The following is a 19,416-nucleotide window of genomic DNA, read 5'->3' on the forward strand; positions in this document are numbered from 1 at the left end:
GTCAAAGACTTGCCAACATAGCCTCTAAGCCGATTCAGGCAAGCACCTAAGGCAGAATCAGGATGGCCGAGAGGTCTAAGGCACTGGTTCAGATCGCAGTCTCCTCTGGAAGCGTGGGTTCGAATCCCACTTCTGACATGCCTGAAATGGGTTTTTACTTTTCATGTGATTGCATTCCACGCTTCCTATAACTGCCGGCCATGGATTTCTGGAACAGGGAGATGGAGTTGGAGCTTGCTCCACACACTCCCGTCCTCCAGCTAGGTCTGCAGTTCGTCCTGGAATGCTTCACTGCCCTTTTGGCAGGTGTACTACAGTGCTTAAATGAAAAACCGTCTTAGGACTGTGCTAGCTTTGTGGACTTGCAAATGGGTGCAGCGCGGCATTTTGTCTTTGGAAAAAATGCATAAAGAACCCAACGTCTTGTCCTTTTCACTGGGCCTAGTTGGAATGAAGTGACCTATTTGAAATGGAGGTCAGGAGGAAAGTTAGTGTGACATAGTGGGAGGCAGAAGGAGGAGTGAGTGGGGGGAAGCGAGAGGTAAAAAGGCAGGCAGAGGAGTGAACACAGTTCTTCCTCCTCGCCCTCTGCCCAACCAACCACCTGCCTGCCCCAACGGCCACGAACGGCCATTGTATATAGGCTTTGCTGGCAGAACTCTTTAGCCCTGTCATTTAGAGTGAGTCCTGTGCAGGAGTACAGGGAGATCAGGCCGGCCCATACACAGTCCTTTCAGCCTAAACAGGCTCCCCGGGACTAGTGCCCAACCTCTTGTGACCAAGAAGGCTATAGCACACTGCCTGAACCTCCTGAAGGGTTGGACACAGTGCATGCTTTTATTTGCATAAACCAGCCCGCCTCCTGCCTTCCTATTTCCTGAGGTGTAGTTGCTTGTGTCTGTTAACAGGTGGCAGGCAGCACCGTTCTGCAGAAACATGAAAGACTCATGTGTGCTTGTGACAAGTAGCTGCTGTACATAGGGATTGAACCCTGGACGTCTGTGCCAGTAGTCGTTGTATGAGTGCTGCCCTGCCTGTGTTTATTCTTTTGGGAGGAATTGGGAGACTTTAATGCATTAGGAGAGGATTTTAGGCGGGTGGTCTTTGAGACTTTCCAACATTGCCTCTAAGCCGCATCTGAGGAGTGCAAATGGCAGAGTCAGGATGGCCGAGTGGTCTAAGGCAGTCTCCTCTGGAGGCGTGGGTTCGAATCCCACTTCTCCCACTTCTGAAATGTCTGTAACAGAATTTTTCTTTTCATTTGATTGTAACATTCCAGGCGTCCTATAACTGCTGTCCAAGGCTTTCTGGAACAGGGAGATGGAGTTGGAGCACGCACTGCAGGCCTCATGGTTGATTTCCAGTGCTTCCTGTATTTCTTCGCTTCTTTTTTGGGAAAGTGAACTCCAGTGAAAAACCATCTTTGGACTGGGCCGGCCTTGTGGACATGCAAACGGGGGCACCGCAACATTTTGCCTTTGGAAAAAATGCATAAAGAACCCAATGTGTTGTCCTTTTAACTGGGCCTAGTGGGAATGAAGTGACATTTTTAAAATGGATGGGGAGGGTGGTGGGTTAGGAGGGGTGGGTGGGATGCGCGAGATTATATTCCTGGCAGACTGTGGAGACATTTTAGGAAATCCAAGAGGATTTAAGTGTGGTCAAAGACTTGCCAACATAGCCTCTAAGCCGATTCAGGCAAGCACCTAAGGCAGAGTCAGGATGGCCGAGTGGTCTAAGGCACTGGTTCAGGTCGCAGTCTCCTCTGGAGGCGTGGGTTCGAATCCCACTTCTGACATGCCAGAAATGGGTTTTTACTTTTCATGTGATTGCATTCCACGCTTCCTATAACTGCCGGCCACGGATTTCTGAAACAGGGAGATGGAGTTGGAGCTTGCTCCAAACACTCCCGTCCTCCAGCTAGGTCTGCAGTTCGTCCTGGAATGCTTCACTGCTCTTTTGGCAGGTGTACTACAGTGCTTAAATGAAAAACCGTCTTAGGACTGTGCTAGCTTTGTGGACATGCAAATGTGCGCAGCGCGGCATTTTGTCTTTGGAAAAAATGCATAAAGAACCCAATGTGTTGTCCTTTTAACTGGGCCTAGTGGGAATGAAGTGACATTTTTAAAATGGATGGGGAGGGTGGTGGGTTAGGAGGGGTGGGTGGGATGCGCGAGAGTATATCCCTGGCAGACTGTAGAGACATTTTAGGAAATCCAAGAGGATTTAAGTGTGGTCAAAGACTTGCCAACATAGCCTCTAAGCCGATTCAGGCGAGCGCCTAAGGCAGAGTCAGGATGGCCGAGTGGTCTAAGGCGCTGCGTTCAGGTCGCAGTCTCCTCTGGAGGCGTAGGTTTGAATCCCACTTCTGACATGCCTGAAACGGGTTTTTACTTTTCATGTGATTGCATTCCACGCTTCCTATAACTGCCGGCCACGGATTTCTGGAACAGGGAGAGGGAGATGGAGTTGGAGCTTGCTCCACACACTCCCGTCCTCCAGCTAGGTCTGCAGTTCGTCCTGGAATGCTTCACTGCCCTTTTGGCAGGTGTACTACAGTGCTTAAATGAAAAACCGTCTTAGGACTGTGCTAGCTTTGTGGACTTGCAAATGGGCGCAGCGCGGCATTTTGTCTTTGGAAAAAATGCATAAAGAACCCAACGTCTTGTCCTTTTCACTGGGCCTAGTTGGAATGAAGTGACCTATTTGAAATGGAGGTCAGGAGGAAAGTTAGTGTGACATAGTGGGAGGCAGATGGAGGAGTGAGTGGGGGGAAGCGAGAGGTAAAAAGGCAGGCAGAGGAGTGAACACAGTTCTTCCTCCTCGCCCTCTGCCCAACCAACCACCTGCCTGCCCAAACGGCCACGAACGGCCATTGTATATAGGCTTTGCTGGCAGAACTCTTTAGCCCTGTCATTTCGAGTGAGTCCTGTGCAGGAGTACAGGGAGATCAGGCCGGCCCATACACAGTCCTTTCAGCCTAAACAGGCTCCCCTGGACTAGTGTCCAACCTCTTGTGACCAAGAAGGCTCTAGCACACTGCCTGAACCTCCTGAAGGGTTGGACACAGTGCATGCTTTTATTTGCATAAACCAGCCCACCTCCTGCCTTCCTATTTCCTGAGGTGTAGTTGCTTGTGTCTGTTAACAGGTGGCAGGCAGCACCGTTCTGCAGAAACATGAAAGACTCATGTGTGCTTGTGACAAGTAGCTGCTGTACATAGGGATTGAACCCTGCACGTCTGTGCCAGTAGTCGTTGTATGAGTGCTGCCCTGCCTGTGATTATTCTTTTGGGAGGAATTGGGAGACTTTAATGCATTAGGAGAGGATTTTAGGCGGGTGGTTTTTGAGACTTTCCAACATTGCCTCTAAGCCGCATCTGAGGGGTGCAAATGGCAGAGTCAGGATGGCCGAGTGGTCTAAGGCAGTCTCCTCTGGAGGTGTGGGTTCGAATCCCACTTCTGACATGTCTGTAACAGAATTTTTCTTTTCATTTGATTGTAACATTCCAGGCGTCCTATAACTGCTGGCCAAGGCTTTCTGGAACAGGGAGATGGAGTTGTAGCACGCACTGCAGGCCTCATGGTTGATTTCCAGTGCTTCCTGTATTTCTTCGCTTCTTTTTTGGGAAAGTGAACTCCAGTGAAAAACCATCTTTGGACTGGGCCGGCCTTGTGGACATGCAAACGGGCGCACCGCGACATTTTGCCTTTGGAAAAAATGCATAAAGAACCCAATGTGTTGTCCTTTTAACTGGGCCTAGTGGGAATGAAGTGACATTTTTAAAATGGATGGGGAGGGTGGTGGGTTAGGAGGGGTGGGTGGGATGCGCGAGAGTATATTCCTGGCAGACTGTGGAGACATTTTAGGAAATCCAAGAGGATTTAAGTGTGGTCAAAGACTTGCCAACATAGCCTCTAAGCCGATTCAGGCAAGCACCTACGGCAGAGTCAGGATGGCCGAGTGGTCTAAGGCACTGGTTCAGGTCGCAGTCTCCTCTGGAGGCGTGGGTTCGAATCCCACTTCTGACATGCCTGAAATGGGTTTTTACTTTTCATGTGATTGCATTCCACGCTTCCTATAACTGCCGGCCAGGGATTTCTGGAACAGGGAGATGGAGTTGGAGTTGGAGCTTGCTCCACACACTCCCGTCCTCCAGCTAGGTCTGCAGTTCGTCCTGGAATGCTTCACTGCCCTTTTGGCAGGTGTACTACAGTGCTTAAATGAAAAACCGTCTTAGGACTGTGCTAGCTTTGTGGACTTGCAAATGGGCGCAGCGCGGCATTTTGTCTTTGGAAAAAATGCATAAAGAACCCAACGTCTTGTCCTTTTCACTGGTCCTAGTTGGAATGAAGTGACCTATTTGAAATGGAGGTCAGGAGGAAAGTTAGTGTGACATAGTGGGAGGCAGAAGGAGGAGTGAGTGGGGGGAAGCGAGAGGTAAAAAGGCAGGCAGAGGAGTGAACACAGTTCTTCCTCCTCACCCTCTGCCCAACCAACCACCTGCCTGCCCCAACGGCCACGAACGGCCATTGTATATAGGCTTTGCTGGCAGAACTCTTTAGCCCTGTCATTTAGAGTGAGTCCTGTGCAGGAGTACAGGGAGATCAGGCCGGCCCATACACAGTCCTTTCAGCCTAAACAGGCTCCCCGGGACTAGTGCCCAACCTCTTGTGACCAAGAAGGCTATAGCACACTGCCTGAACCTCCTGAAAGGTTGGACACAGTACATGCTTTTATTTGCATAAACCAGCCCGCCTCCTGCCTTCCTATTTCCTGAGGTGTAGTTGCTTGTGTCTGTTAACAGGTGGCAGGCAGCACCGTTCTGCAGAAACATGAAAGACTCATGTGTGCTTGTGACAAGTAGCTGCTGTACATAGGGATTGAACCCTGCACGTCTGTGCCAGTAGTCGTTGTATGAGTGCTGCCCTGACTGTGATTATTCTTTTGGGAGGAATTGGGAGACTTTAATGCAATAGGTGATGATTTTAGGCGGGTGGTCTTTGAGACTTTCCAACATTGCCTCTAAGCCGCATCTGAGGGGTGCAAATGGCAGAGTCAGGATGGCCGAGTGGTCTAAGGCGCTGCGTTGTTCGAATCCCACTTCTGACATGTCTGTAACAGAATTTTTCTTTTCATTTGATTGTAACATTCCAGGCGTCCTATAACTGCTGGCCAAGGCTTTCTGGAACAGGGAGATGGAGTTGGAGCACGCACTGCAGGCCTCATGGTTGATTTCCAGTGCTTCCTGTATTTCCTCGCTTCTTTTTTGGGAAAGTGAACTCCAGTGAAAAACCATCTTTGGACTGGGCCGGACTTGTGGACATGCAAACGGGCGCACCGCGACATTTTGCCTTTGGAAAAAATGCATAAAGAACCCAATGTGTTGTCCTTTTAACTGGGCCTAGTGGGAATGAAGTGACATTTTTAAAATGGATGGGGAGGGTGGTGGGTTAGGAGGGGTGGGTGGGATGCGCGAGAGTATATCCCTGGCAGACTGTAGAGACATTTTAGGAAATCCAAGAGGATTTAAGTGTGGTCAAAGACTTGCCAACATAGCCTCTAAGCCGATTCAGGCGAGCGCCTAAGGCAGAGTCAGGATGGCCGAGTGGTCTAAGGCGCTGCGTTCAGGTCGCAGTCTCCTCTGGAGGCGTAGGTTTGAATCCCACTTCTGACATGCCTGAAACGGGTTTTTACTTTTCATGTGATTGCATTCCACGCTTCCTATAACTGCCGGCCACGGATTTCTGGAACAGGGAGAGGGAGATGGAGTTGGAGCTGGAGCTTGCTCCACACACTCCCGTCCTCCAGCTAGGTCTGCAGTTCGTCCTGGAATGCTTCACTGCCCTTTTGGCAGGTGTACTACAGTGCTTAAATGAAAAACCGTCTTAGGACTGTGCTAGCTTTGTGGACTTGCAAATGGGCGCAGCGCGGCATTTTGTCTTTGGAAAAAATGCATAAAGAACCCAACGTCTTGTCCTTTTCACTGGGCCTAGTTGGAATGAAGTGACCTATTTGAAATGGAGGTCAGGAGGAAAGTTAGTGTGACATAGTGGGAGGCAGATGGAGGAGTGAGTGGGGGGAAGCGAGAGGTAAAAAGGCAGGCAGAGGAGTGAACACAGTTCTTCCTCCTCGCCCTCTGCCCAACCAACCACCTGCCTGCCCAAACGGCCACGAACGGCCATTGTATATAGGCTTTGCTGGCAGAACTCTTTAGCCCTATCATTTCGAGTGAGTCCTGTGCAGGAGTACAGGGAGATCAGGCCGGCCCATACACAGTCCTTTCAGCCTAAACAGGCTCCCCTGGACTAGTGTCCAACCTCTTGTGACCAAGAAGGCTCTAGCACACTGCCTGAACCTCCTGAAGGGTTGGACACAGTGCATGCTTTTATTTGCATAAACCAGCCCACCTCCTGCCTTCCTATTTCCTGAGGTGTAGTTGCTTGTGTCTGTTAACAGGTGGCAGGCAGCACCGTTCTGCAGAAACATGAAAGACTCATGTGTGCTTGTGACAAGTAGCTGCTGTACATAGGGATTGAACCCTGCACGTCTGTGCCAGTAGTCGTTGTATGAGTGCTGCCCTGCCTGTGATTATTCTTTTGGGAGGAATTGGGAGACTTTAATGCATTAGGAGAGGATTTTAGGCGGGTGGTTTTTGAGACTTTCCAACATTGCCTCTAAGCCGCATCTGAGGGGTGCAAATGGCAGAGTCAGGATGGCCGAGTGGTCTAAGGCAGTCTCCTCTGGAGGTGTGGGTTCGAATCCCACTTCTGACATGTCTGTAACAGAATTTTTCTTTTCATTTGATTGTAACATTCCAGGCGTCCTATAACTGCTGGCCAAGGCTTTCTGGAACAGGGAGATGGAGTTGTAGCACGCACTGCAGGCCTCATGGTTGATTTCCAGTGCTTCCTGTATTTCTTCGCTTCTTTTTTGGGAAAGTGAACTCCAGTGAAAAACCATCTTTGGACTGGGCCGGCCTTGTGGACATGCAAACGGGCGCACCGCGACATTTTGCCTTTGGAAAAAATGCATAAAGAACCCAATGTGTTGTCCTTTTAACTGGGCCTAGTGGGAATGAAGTGACATTTTTAAAATGGATGGGGAGGGTGGTGGGTTAGGAGGGGTGGGTGGGATGCGCGAGAGTATATTCCTGGCAGACTGTGGAGACATTTTAGGAAATCCAAGAGGATTTAAGTGTGGTCAAAGACTTGCCAACATAGCCTCTAAGCCGATTCAGGCAAGCACCTACGGCAGAGTCAGGATGGCCGAGTGGTCTAAGGCACTGGTTCAGGTCGCAGTCTCCTCTGGAGGCGTGGGTTCGAATCCCACTTCTGACATGCCTGAAATGGGTTTTTACTTTTCATGTGATTGCATTCCACGCTTCCTATAACTGCCGGCCAGGGATTTCTGGAACAGGGAGATGGAGTTGGAGTTGGAGCTTGCTCCACACACTCCCGTCCTCCAGCTAGGTCTGCAGTTCGTCCTGGAATGCTTCACTGCCCTTTTGGCAGGTGTACTACAGTGCTTAAATGAAAAACCGTCTTAGGACTGTGCTAGCTTTGTGGACTTGCAAATGGGCGCAGCGCGGCATTTTGTCTTTGGAAAAAATGCATAAAGAACCCAACGTCTTGTCCTTTTCACTGGGCCTAGTTGGAATGAAGTGACCTATTTGAAATGGAGGTCAGGAGGAAAGTTAGTGTGACATAGTGGGAGGCAGAAGGAGGAGTGAGTGGGGGGAAGCGAGAGGTAAAAAGGCAGGCAGAGGAGTGAACACAGTTCTTCCTCCTCACCCTCTGCCCAACCAACCACCTGCCTGCCCCAACGGCCACGAACGGCCATTGTATATAGGCTTTGCTGGCAGAACTCTTTAGCCCTGTCATTTAGAGTGAGTCCTGTGCAGGAGTACAGGGAGATCAGGCCGGCCCATACACAGTCCTTTCAGCCTAAACAGGCTCCCCGGGACTAGTGCCCAACCTCTTGTGACCAAGAAGGCTATAGCACACTGCCTGAACCTCCTGAAAGGTTGGACACAGTACATGCTTTTATTTGCATAAACCAGCCCGCCTCCTGCCTTCCTATTTCCTGAGGTGTAGTTGCTTGTGTCTGTTAACAGGTGGCAGGCAGCACCGTTCTGCAGAAACATGAAAGACTCATGTGTGCTTGTGACAAGTAGCTGCTGTACATAGGGATTGAACCCTGCACGTCTGTGCCAGTAGTCGTTGTATGAGTGCTGCCCTGACTGTGATTATTCTTTTGGGAGGAATTGGGAGACTTTAATGCAATAGGTGATGATTTTAGGCGGGTGGTCTTTGAGACTTTCCAACATTGCCTCTAAGCCGCATCTGAGGGGTGCAAATGGCAGAGTCAGGATGGCCGAGTGGTCTAAGGCGCTGCGTTGTTCGAATCCCACTTCTGACATGTCTGTAACAGAATTTTTCTTTTCATTTGATTGTAACATTCCAGGCGTCCTATAACTGCTGGCCAAGGCTTTCTGGAACAGGGAGATGGAGTTGGAGCACGCACTGCAGGCCTCATGGTTGATTTCCAGTGCTTCCTGTATTTCCTCGCTTCTTTTTTGGGAAAGTGAACTCCAGTGAAAAACCATCTTTGGACTGGGCCGGACTTGTGGACATGCAAACGGGCGCACCGCGACATTTTGCCTTTGGAAAAAATGCATAAAGAACCCAATGTGTTGTCCTTTTAACTGGGCCTAGTGGGAATGAAGTGACATTTTTAAAATGGATGGGGAGGGTGGTGGGTTAGGAGGGGTGGGTGGGATGCGCGAGAGTATATTCCTGGCAGACTGTGGAGACATTTTAGGAAATCCAAGAGGATTTAAGTGTGGTCAAAGACTTGCCAACATAGCCTCTAAGCCGATTCAGGCGAGCGCCTAAGGCAGAGTCAGGATGGCCGAGTGGCCACGGATTTCTGGAACAGGGAGATGGAGTTGGAGCTTGCTCCACACACTCCCGTCCTCCAGCTAGGTCTGCAGTTTATCCTGGAATGCTTCACTGCCCTTTTGGCAGGTGTACTACAGTGCTTAAATGAAAAACCGTCTTAGGACTGTGCTAGCTTTGTGGACTTGCAAATGGGCGCAGCGCGGCATTTTGTCTTTGGAAAAAATGCATAAAGAACCCAACGTCTTGTCTTTTCACTGGGCCTAGTTGGAATGAAGTGACCTATTTGAAATGGAGGTCAGGAGGAAAGTTAGTGTGACATAGTGGGAGGCAGATGGAGGAGTGAGTGGGGGGAAGCGAGAGGTAAAAAGGCAGGCAGAGGAGTGAACACAGTTCTTCCTCCTCGCCCTCTGCCCAACCAACCACCTGCCTGCCCAAACGGCCACGAACGGCCATTGTATATAGGCTTTGCTGGCAGAACTCTTTAGCCCTGTCATTTAGAGTGAGTCCTGTGCAGGAGTACAGGGAGATCAGGCCGGCCCATACACAGTCCTTTCAGCCTAAACAGGCTCCCCTGGACTAGTGCCCAACCTCTTGTGACCAAGAAGGCTCTAGCACACTGCCTGAACCTCCTGAAGGGTTGGACACAGTGCATGCTTTTATTTGCATAAACCAGCCCGCCTCCTGCCTTCCTATTTCCTGAGGTGTAGTTGCTTGTGTCTGTTAACAGGTGGCAGGCAGCACCGTTCTGCAGAAACATGAAAGACTCATGTGTGCTTGTGACAAGTAGCTGCTGTACATAGGGATTGAACCCTGCACGTCTGTGCCAGTAGTCGTTGTATGAGTGCTGCCCTGCCTGTGATTATTCTTTTGGGAGCAATTGGGAGACTTTAATGTATTAGGAGAGGATTTTAGGCGGGTGGTCTTTGAGACTTTCCAACATTGCCTCTAAGCCACATCTGAGGGGAGCAAATGGCAGAGTCAGGATGGCCGAGTGGTCTAAGGCAGTCTCCTCTGGAGGCGTGGGTTCGAATCCCACTTCTCCCACTTCTGAAATGTCTGTAACAGAATTTTTCTTTTCATTTGATTGTAACATTCCAGGCGTCCTATAACTGCTGGCCAAGGCTTTCTGGAACAGGGAGATGGAGTTGGAGCACGCACTGCAGGCCTCATGGTTGATTTCCAGTGCTTCCTGTATTTCTTCGCTTCTTTTTTGGGAAAGTGAACTCGAGTGAAAAACCATCTTTGGACTGGGTCGGCCTTGTGGACATGCAAACGGGCGCACCGCAACATTTTGCCTTTGGAAAAAATGCATAAAGAACCCAATGTGTTGTCCTTTTAACTGGGCCTAGTGGGAATGAAGTGACATTTTTAAAATGGATGGGGAGGGTGGTGGGTTAGGAGGGGTGGGTGGGATGCGCGAGAGTATATTCCTGGCAGAATGTGGAGACATTTTAGGAAATCCAAGAGGATTTAAGTGTGGTCAAAGACTTGCCAACATAGCCTCTAAGCCGATTCAGGCAAGCACCTAAGGCAGAATCAGGATGGCCGAGTGGTCTAAGGCACTGGTTCAGATCGCAGTCTCCTCTGGAGGCGTGGGTTCGAATCCCACTTCTGACATGCCTGAAATGGGTTTTTACTTTTCATGTGATTGCATTCCACGCTTCCTATAACTGCCGGCCATGGATTTCTGGAACAGGGAGATGGAGTTGGAGCTTGCTCCACACACTCCCGTCCTCCAGCTAGGTCTGCAGTTCGTCCTGGAATGCTTCACTGCCCTTTTGGCAGGTGTACTACAGTGCTTAAATGAAAAACCGTCTTAGGACTGTGCTAGCTTTGTGGACTTGCAAATGGGCGCAGCGCGGCATTTTGTCTTTGGAAAAAATGCATAAAGAACCCAACGTCTTGTCCTTTTCACTGGGCCTAGTTGGAATGAAGTGACCTATTTGAAATGGAGGTCAGGAGGAAAGTTAGTGTGACATAGTGGGAGGCAGAAGGAGGAGTGAGTGGGGGGAAGCGAGAGGTAAAAAGGCAGGCAGAGGAGTGAACACAGTTCTTCCTCCTCGCCCTCTGCCCAACCAACCACCTGCCTGCCCCAACGGCCACGAACGGCCATTGTATATAGGCTTTGCTGGCAGAACTCTTTAGCCCTGTCATTTAGAGTGAGTCCTGTGCAGGAGTACAGGGAGATCAGGCCGGCCCATACACAGTCCTTTCAGCCTAAACAGGCTCCCCGGGACTAGTGCCCAACCTCTTGTGACCAAGAAGGCTATAGCACACTGCCTGAACCTCCTGAAGGGTTGGACACAGTGCATGCTTTTATTTGCATAAACCAGCCCGCCTCCTGCCTTCCTATTTCCTGAGGTGTAGTTGCTTGTGTCTGTTAACAGGTGGCAGGCAGCACCGTTCTGCAGAAACATGAAAGACTCATGTGTGCTTGTGACAAGTAGCTGCTGTACATAGGGATTGAACCCTGGACGTCTGTGCCAGTAGTCGTTGTATGAGTGCTGCCCTGCCTGTGTTTATTCTTTTGGGAGGAATTGGGAGACTTTAATGCATTAGGAGAGGATTTTAGGCGGGTGGTCTTTGAGACTTTCCAACATTGCCTCTAAGCCGCATCTGAGGAGTGCAAATGGCAGAGTCAGGATGGCCGAGTGGTCTAAGGCAGTCTCCTCTGGAGGCGTGGGTTCGAATCCAACTTCTCCCACTTCTGAAATGTCTGTAACAGAATTTTTCTTTTCATTTGATTGTAACATTCCAGGCGTCCTATAACTGCTGTCCAAGGCTTTCTGGAACAGGGAGATGGAGTTGGAGCACGCACTGCAGGCCTCATGGTTGATTTCCAGTGCTTCCTGTATTTCTTCGCTTCTTTTTTGGGAAAGTGAACTCCAGTGAAAAACCATCTTTGGACTGGGCCGGCCTTGTGGACATGCAAACGGGCGCACCGCAACATTTTGCCTTTGGAAAAAATGCATAAAGAACCCAATGTGTTGTCCTTTTAACTGGGCCTAGTGGGAATGAAGTGACATTTTTAAAATGGATGGGGAGGGTGGTGGGTTAGAGGGGTGGGTGGGATGCGCGAGAGTATATTCCTGGCAGACTGTGGAGACATTTTAGGAAATCCAAGAGGATTTAAGTGTGGTCAAAGACTTGCCAACATAGCCTCTAAGCCGATTCAAGCAAGCACCTAAGGCAGAGTCAGGATGGCCGAGTGGTCTAAGGCACTGGTTCAGATCGCAGTCTCCTCTGGAGGCGTGGGTTCGAATCCCACTTTTGACATGCCTGAAATGGGTTTTTACTTTTCATGTGATTGCATTCCACGCTTCCTATAACTGCAGGCCATGGATTTCTGGAACAGGGAGATGGAGTTGGAGCTTGCTCCACACACTCCCGTCCTCCAGCTAGGTCTGCAGTTCGTCCTGGAATGCTTCACTGCCCTTTTGGCAGGTGTACTACAGTGCTTAAATGAAAAACCGTCTTAGGACTGTGCTAGCTTTGTGGACTTGCAAATGGGCGCAGCGCGGCATTTTGTCTTTGGAAAAAATGCATAAAGAACCCAACGTCTTGTCCTTTTCACTGGGCCTAGTTGGAATGAAGTGACCTATTTGAAATGGAGGTCAGGAGGAAAGTTAGTGTGACATAGTGGGAGGCAGAAGGAGGAGTGAGTGGGGGGAAGCAAGAGGTAAAAAGGCAGGCAGAGGAGTGAACACAGTTCTTCCTCCTCGCCCTCTGCCCAACCAACCACCTGCCTGCCCCAACGGCCACGAACGGCCATTGTATATAGGCTTTGCTGGCAGAACTCTTTAGCCCTGTCATTTAGAGTGAGTCCTGTGCAGGAGTACAGGGAGATCAGGCCGGCCCATACACAGTCCTTTCAGCCTAAACAGGCTCCCCGGGACTAGTGCCCAACCTCTTGTGACCAAGAAGGCTATAGCACACTGCCTGAACCTCCTGAAGGGTTGGACACAGTGCATGCTTTTATTTGCATAAACCAGCCCGCCTCCTGCCTTCCTATTTCCTGAGGTGTAGTTGCTTGTGTCTGTTAACAGGTGGCAGGCAGCACCGTTCTGCAGAAACATGAAAGACTCATGTGTGCTTGTGACAAGTAGCTGCTGTACATAGGGATTGAACCCTGCACGTCTGTGCCAGTAATCGTTGTATGAGTGCTGCCCTGCCTGTGATTATTCTTTTGGGAGGAATTGGGAGACTTTAATGCAATAGGTGATGATTTTAGGCGGGTGGTCTTTGAGACTTTCCAACATTGCCTCTAAGCCGCATCTGAGGGGGGCAAATGGCAGAGTCAGGATGACCGAGTGGCCTAAGGCGCTGCGTTCAGGTCGCAGTCTCCTCTGGAGGCGTGGGTTCGAATCCCACTTCTGACATGTCTGTAACAGAATTTTTCTTTTCATTTGATTGTAACATTCCAGGCGTCCTATAACTGCTGGCCAAGGCTTTCTGGAACAGGGAGATGGAGTTGGAGCACGCACTGCAGGCCTCATGGTTGATTTCCAGTGCTTCCTGTATTTCCTCGCTTCTTTTTTGGGAAAGTGAACTCCAGTGAAAAACCATCTTTGGACTGGGCCGGACTTGTGGACATGCAAACGGGCGCACCGCGACATTTTGCCTTTGGAAAAAATGCATAAAGAACCCAATGTGTTGTCCTTTTAACTGGGCCTAGTGGGAATGAAGTGACATTTTTAAAATGGATGGGGAGGGTGGTGGGTTAGGAGGGGGGGGTGGGATGCGCGAGAGTATATTCCTGGCAGACTGTGGAGACATTTTAGGAAATCCAAGAGGATTTAAGTGTGGTCAAAGACTTGCCAACATAGCCTCTAAGCCGATTCAGGCGAGCGCCTAAGTCAGAGTCAGGATGGCCGAGTGGTCTAAGGTGCTGCGTTCAGGTCGCAGTCTCCTCTGGAGGCGTGGGTTCGAATCCCACTTCTGACATGCCTGAAACGGGTATTTACTTTTCATGTGATTGCATTCCACGCTTCCTATAACTGCCGGCCACGGATTTCTGGAACAGGGAGATGGAGTTGGAGCTTGCTCCACACACTTCCGTCCTCCAGCTAGGTCTGCAGTTCGTCCTGGAATGCTTCACTGCCCTTTTGGCAGGTGTACTACAGTGCTTAAATGAAAAACCGTCTTAGGACTGTGCTAGCTTTGTGGACTTGCAAATGGGCGCAGCGCGGCATTTTGTCTTTGGAAAAAATGCATAAAGAACCCAACGTCTTGTCCTTTTCACTGGGCCTAGTTGGAATGAAGTGACCTATTTGAAATGGAGGTCAGGAGGAAAGTTAGTGTGACATAGTGGGAGGCAGATGGAGGAGTGAGTGGGGGGAAGCGAGAGGTAAAAAGGCAGGCAGAGGAGTGAACACAGTTCTTCCTCCTCGCCCTCTGCCCAACCAACCACCTGCCTGCCCAAACGGCCACGAACGGCCATTGTATATAGGCTTTGCTGGCAGAACTCTTTAGCCCTGTCATTTAGAGTGAGTCCTGTGCAGGAGTACAGGGAGATCAGGCCGGCCCATACACAGTCCTTTCAGCCTAAACAGGCTCCCCTGGACTAGTGCCCAACCCCTTGTGACCAAGAAGGCTCTAGCACACTGCCTGAACCTCCTGAAGGGTTGGACACAGTGCATGCTTTTATTTGCATAAACCAGCCCGCCTCCTGCCTTCCTATTTCCTGAGGTGTAGTTGCTTGTGTCTGTTAACAGGTGGCAGGCAGCACCGTTCTGCAGAAACATGAAAGACTCATGTGTGCTTGTGACAAGTAGCTGCTGTACATAGGGATTGAACCCTGCACGTCTGTGCCAGTAGTCGTTGTATGAGTGCTGCCCTGCCTGTGATTATTCTTTTGGGAGGAATTGGGAGACTTTAATGCATTAGGAGAGGATTTTAGGCGGGTGGTCTTTGAGACTTTCCAACATTGCCTCTAAGCCGCATCTGAGGGGTGCAAATGGCAGAGTCAGGATGGCCGAGTGGTCTAAGGCAGTCTCCTCTGGAGGCGTGGGTTCGAATCTCACTTCTCCCACTTCTGAAATGTCTGTAACAGAATTTTTCTTTTCATTTGATTGTAACATTCCAGGCGTCCTATAACTGCTGGCCAAGGCTTTCTGGAACAGGGAGATGGAGTTGGAGCACGCACTGCAGGCCTCATGGTTGATTTCCAGTGCTTCCTGTATTTCTTCGCTTCTTTTTTGGGAAAGTGAACTCCAGTGAAAAACCATCTTTGGACTGGGCCGGCCTTGTGGACATGCAAACGGGCGCACCGCAACATTTTGCCTTTGGAAAAAATGCATAAAGAACCCAATGTGTTGTCCTTTTAACTGGGCCTAGTGGGAATGAAGTGACATTTTTAAAATGGATGGGGAGGGTGGTGGGTTAGAGGGGTGGGTGGGATGCGCGAGAGTATATTCCTGGCAGACTGTGGAGACATTTTAGGAAATCCAAGAGGATTTAAGTGTGGTCAAAGACTTGCCAACATAGCCTCTAAGCCGATTCAAGCAAGCACCTAAGGCAGAGTCAGGATGGCCGAGTGGTCTAAGGCACTGGTTCAGATCACAGTCTCCTCTGGAGGCGTGGGTTCGAATCCCACTTCTGACATGCCTGAAATGGGTTTTTACTTTTCATGTGATTGCATTCCACGCTTCCTATAACTGCAGGCCATGGATTTCTGGAACAGGGAGATGGAGTTGGAGCTTGCTCCACACACTCCCGTCCTCCAGCTAGGTCTGCAGTTCGTCCTGGAATGCTTCACTGCCCTTTTGGCAGGTGTACTACAGTGCTTAAATGAAAAACCGTCTTAGGACTGTGCTAGCTTTGTGGACTTGCAAATGGGCGCAGCGCGGCATTTTGTCTTTGGAAAAAATGCATAAAGAACCCAACGTCTTGTCCTTTTCACTGGGCCTAGTTGGAATGAAGTGACCTATTTGAAATGGAGGTCAGGAGGAAAGTTAGTGTGACATAGTGGGAGGCAGAAGGAGGAGTGAGTGGGGGGAAGCAAGAGGTAAAAAGGCAGGCAGAGGAGTGAACACAGTTCTTCCTCCTCGCCCTCTGCCCAACCAACCACCTGCCTGCCCCAACGGCCACGAACGGCCATTGTATATAGGCTTTGCTGGCAGAACTCTTTAGCCCTGTCATTTAGAGTGAGTCCTGTGCAGGAGTACAGGGAGATCAGGCCGGCCCATACACAGTCCTTTCAGCCTAAACAGGCTCCCCGGGACTAGTGCCCAACCTCTTGTGACCAAGAAGGCTATAGCACACTGCCTGAACCTCCTGAAGGGTTGGACACAGTGCATGCTTTTATTTGCATAAACCAGCCCGCCTCCTGCCTTCCTATTTCCTGAGGTGTAGTTGCTTGTGTCTGTTAACAGGTGGCAGGCAGCACCGTTCTGCAGAAACATGAAAGACTCATGTGTGCTTGTGACAAGTAGCTGCTGTACATAGGGATTGAACCCTGCACGTCTGTGCCAGTAATCGTTGTATGAGTGCTGCCCTGCCTGTGATTATTCTTTTGGGAGGAATTGGGAGACTTTAATGCAATAGGTGATGATTTTAGGCGGGTGGTCTTTGAGACTTTCCAACATTGCCTCTAAGCCGCATCTGAGGGGGGCAAATGGCAGAGTCAGGATGACCGAGTGGTCTAAGGCGCTGCGTTCAGGTCGCAGTCTCCTCTGGAGGCGTGGGTTCGAATCCCACTTCTGACATGTCTGTAACAGAATTTTTCTTTTCATTTGATTGTAACATTCCAGGCGTCCTATAACTGCTGGCCAAGGCTTTCTGGAACAGGGAGATGGAGTTGGAGCACGCACTGCAGGCCTCATGGTTGATTTCCAGTGCTTCCTGTATTTCCTCGCTTCTTTTTTGGGAAAGTGAACTCCAGTGAAAAACCATCTTTGGACTGGGCCGGACTTGTGGACATGCAAACGGGCGCACCGCGACATTTTGCCTTTGGAAAAAATGCATAAAGAACCCAATGTGTTGTCCTTTTAACTGGGCCTAGTGGGAATGAAGTGACATTTTTAAAATGGATGGGGAGGGTGGTGGGTTAGGAGGGGGGGGGTGGGATGCGCGAGAGTATATTCCTGGCAGACTGTGGAGACATTTTAGGAAATCCAAGAGGATTTAAGTGTGGTCAAAGACTTGCCAACATAGCCTCTAAGCCGATTCAGGCGAGTGCCTAAGTCAGAGTCAGGATGGCCGAGTGGTCTAAGGCGCTGCGTTCAGGTCGCAGTCTCCTCTGGAGGCGTGGGTTCGAATCCCTCTTCTGACATGCCTGAAACGGGTATTTACTTTTCATGTGATTGCATTCCACGCTTCCTATAACTGCCGGCCACGGATTTCTGGAACAGGGAGATGGAGTTGGAGCTTGCTCCACACACTCCTGTCCTCCAGCTAGGTCTGCAGTTCGTCCTGGAATGCTTCACTGCCCTTTTGGCAGGTGTACTACAGTGCTTAAATGAAAAACCGTCTTAGGACTGTGCTAGCTTTGTGGACTTGCAAATGGGCGCAGCGCGGCATTTTGTCTTTGGAAAAAATGCATAAAGAACCCAACGTCTTGTCCTTTTCACTGGGCCTAGTTGGAATGAAGTGACCTATTTGAAATGGAGGTCAGGAGGAAAGTTAGTGTGACATAGTGGGAGGCAGATGGAGGAGTGAGTGGGGGGAAGCGAGAGGTAAAAAGGCAGGCAGAGGAGTGAACACAGTTCTTCCTCCTCGCCCTCTGCCCAACCAACCACCTGCCTGCCCAAACGGCCACGAACGGCCATTGTATATAGGCTTTGCTGGCAGAACTCTTTAGCCCTGTCATTTAGAGTGAGTCCTGTGCAGGAGTACAGGGAGATCAGGCCGGCCCATACACAGTCCTTTCAGCCTAAACAGGCTCCCCTGGACTAGTGCCCAACCTCTTGTGACCAAGAAGGCTCTAGCACACTGCCTGAACCTCCTGAAGGGTTGGACACAGTGCATGCTTTTATTTGCATAAACCAGCCCGCCTCCTGCCTTCCTATTTCCTGAGGTGTAGTTGCTTGTGTCTGTTAACAGGTGGCAGGCAGCACCGTTCTGCAGAAACATGAAAGACTCATGTGTGCTTGTGACAAGTAGCTGCTGTACATAGGGATTGAACCCTGCACGTCTGTGCCAGTAGTCGTTGTATGAGTGCTGCCCTGCCTGTGATTATTCTTTTGGGAGGAATTGGGAGACTTTAATGCATTAGGAGAGGATTTTAGGCGGGTGGTCTTTGAGACTTTCCAACATTGCCTCTAAGCCGCATCTGAGGGGTGCAAATGGCAGAGTCAGGATGGCCGAGTGGTCTAAGGCAGTCTCCTCTGGAGGCGTGGGTTCGAATCCCACTTCTCCCACTTCTGAAATGTCTGTAACAGAATTTTTCTTTTCATTTGATTGTAACATTCCAGGCGTCCTATAACTGCTGGCCAAGGCTTTCTGGAACAGGGAGATGGAGTTGGAGCACGCACTGCAGGCCTCATGGTTGATTTCCAGTGCTTCCTGTATTTCTTCGCTTCTTTTTTGGGAAAGTGAACTCCAGTGAAAAACCATCTTTGGACTGGGCCGGCCTTGTGGACATGCAAACGGGCGCACCGCAACATTTTGCCTTTGGAAAAAATGCATAAAGAACCCAATGTGTTGTCCTTTTAACTGGGCCTAGTGGGAATGAAGTGACATTTTTAAAATGGATGGGGAGGGTGGTGGGTTAGAGGGGTGGGTGGGATGCGCGAGAGTATATTCCTGGCAGACTGTGGAGACATTTTAGGAAATCCAAGAGGATTTAAGTGTGGTCAAAGACTTGCCAACATAGCCTCTAAGCCGATTCAAGCAAGCACCTAAGGCAGAGTCAGGATGGCCGAGTGGTCTAAGGCACTGGTTCAGATCACAGTCTCCTCTGGAGGCGTGGGTTCGAATCCCACTTCTGACATGCCTGAAATGGGTTTTTACTTTTCATGTGTTTGCATTCCACGCTTCCTATAACTGCAGGCCATGGATTTCTGGAACAGGGAGATGGAGTTGGAGCTTGCTCCACACACTCCCGTCCTCCAGCTAGGTCTGCAGTTCGTCCTGGAATGCTTCACTGCCCTTTTGGCAGGTGTACTACAGTGCTTAAATGAAAAACCGTCTTAGGACTGTGCTAGCTTTGTGGACTTGCAAATGGGCGCAGCGCGGCATTTTGTCTTTGGAAAAAATGCATAAAGAACCCAACGTCTTGTCCTTTTCACTGGGCCTAGTTGGAATGAAGTGACCTATTTGAAATGGAGGTCAGGAGGAAAGTTAGTGTGACATAGTGGGAGGCAGATGGAGGAGTGAGTGGGGGGAAGCGAGAGGTAAAAAGGCAGGCAGAGGAGTGAACACAGTTCTTCCTCCTCGCCCTCTGCCCAACCAACCACCTGTCTGCCCAAACGGCCCCGAACGGCCATTGTATATAGGCTTTGCTGGCAGAACTCTTTAGCCCTGTCATTTAGAGTGAGTCCTGTGCAGGAGTACAGGGAGATCAGGCCGGCCC

At 50.1% G+C, this 19,416-nt stretch overlaps 13 non-coding genes across 13 annotated transcripts; all 13 read left to right on the top strand.

The window, feature by feature from the left end:
• Positions 1-1,716: 1,716 nt before the first annotated feature.
• On the top strand, positions 1,717-1,798 carry TRNAL-CAG (transfer RNA leucine (anticodon CAG)). Its single transcript has one exon. It is a non-coding gene; the product is annotated as a tRNA-Leu (tRNA).
• Positions 1,799-2,291: 493 nt separating this feature from the next.
• On the top strand, positions 2,292-2,374 carry TRNAL-CAG (transfer RNA leucine (anticodon CAG)). Its single transcript has one exon. It is a non-coding gene; the product is annotated as a tRNA-Leu (tRNA).
• Positions 2,375-3,949: 1,575 nt separating this feature from the next.
• TRNAL-CAG (transfer RNA leucine (anticodon CAG)) lies at positions 3,950-4,031 on the top strand. Its single transcript has one exon. It is a non-coding gene; the product is annotated as a tRNA-Leu (tRNA).
• Positions 4,032-5,594: 1,563 nt separating this feature from the next.
• TRNAL-CAG (transfer RNA leucine (anticodon CAG)) lies at positions 5,595-5,677 on the top strand. The gene has a single exon. It is a non-coding gene; the product is annotated as a tRNA-Leu (tRNA).
• Positions 5,678-7,258: 1,581 nt separating this feature from the next.
• On the top strand, positions 7,259-7,340 carry TRNAL-CAG (transfer RNA leucine (anticodon CAG)). Its single transcript has one exon. It is a non-coding gene; the product is annotated as a tRNA-Leu (tRNA).
• Positions 7,341-10,438: 3,098 nt separating this feature from the next.
• TRNAL-CAG (transfer RNA leucine (anticodon CAG)) lies at positions 10,439-10,520 on the top strand. Its single transcript has one exon. It is a non-coding gene; the product is annotated as a tRNA-Leu (tRNA).
• A 1,577-nt stretch (positions 10,521-12,097) lies between these two features.
• On the top strand, positions 12,098-12,179 carry TRNAL-CAG (transfer RNA leucine (anticodon CAG)). Its single transcript has one exon. It is a non-coding gene; the product is annotated as a tRNA-Leu (tRNA).
• A 1,020-nt stretch (positions 12,180-13,199) lies between these two features.
• TRNAL-CAG (transfer RNA leucine (anticodon CAG)) lies at positions 13,200-13,282 on the top strand. The gene has a single exon. It is a non-coding gene; the product is annotated as a tRNA-Leu (tRNA).
• A 482-nt stretch (positions 13,283-13,764) lies between these two features.
• On the top strand, positions 13,765-13,847 carry TRNAL-CAG (transfer RNA leucine (anticodon CAG)). The gene has a single exon. It is a non-coding gene; the product is annotated as a tRNA-Leu (tRNA).
• Positions 13,848-15,424: 1,577 nt separating this feature from the next.
• TRNAL-CAG (transfer RNA leucine (anticodon CAG)) lies at positions 15,425-15,506 on the top strand. Its single transcript has one exon. It is a non-coding gene; the product is annotated as a tRNA-Leu (tRNA).
• A 1,020-nt stretch (positions 15,507-16,526) lies between these two features.
• Positions 16,527-16,609, top strand: TRNAL-CAG (transfer RNA leucine (anticodon CAG)). The gene has a single exon. It is a non-coding gene; the product is annotated as a tRNA-Leu (tRNA).
• A 483-nt stretch (positions 16,610-17,092) lies between these two features.
• TRNAL-CAG (transfer RNA leucine (anticodon CAG)) lies at positions 17,093-17,175 on the top strand. Its single transcript has one exon. It is a non-coding gene; the product is annotated as a tRNA-Leu (tRNA).
• Positions 17,176-18,752: 1,577 nt separating this feature from the next.
• Positions 18,753-18,834, top strand: TRNAL-CAG (transfer RNA leucine (anticodon CAG)). The gene has a single exon. It is a non-coding gene; the product is annotated as a tRNA-Leu (tRNA).
• Positions 18,835-19,416: the final 582 nt, after the last annotated feature.

The sequence above is a fragment of the Ambystoma mexicanum genome, chromosome 11 (genome assembly GCF_040938575.1).
Source record: "Ambystoma mexicanum isolate Mex_15411 chromosome 11, UKY_AmexF1_1, whole genome shotgun sequence".
In the NCBI taxonomy this organism is placed as follows: domain Eukaryota; kingdom Metazoa; phylum Chordata; class Amphibia; order Caudata; family Ambystomatidae; genus Ambystoma; species Ambystoma mexicanum.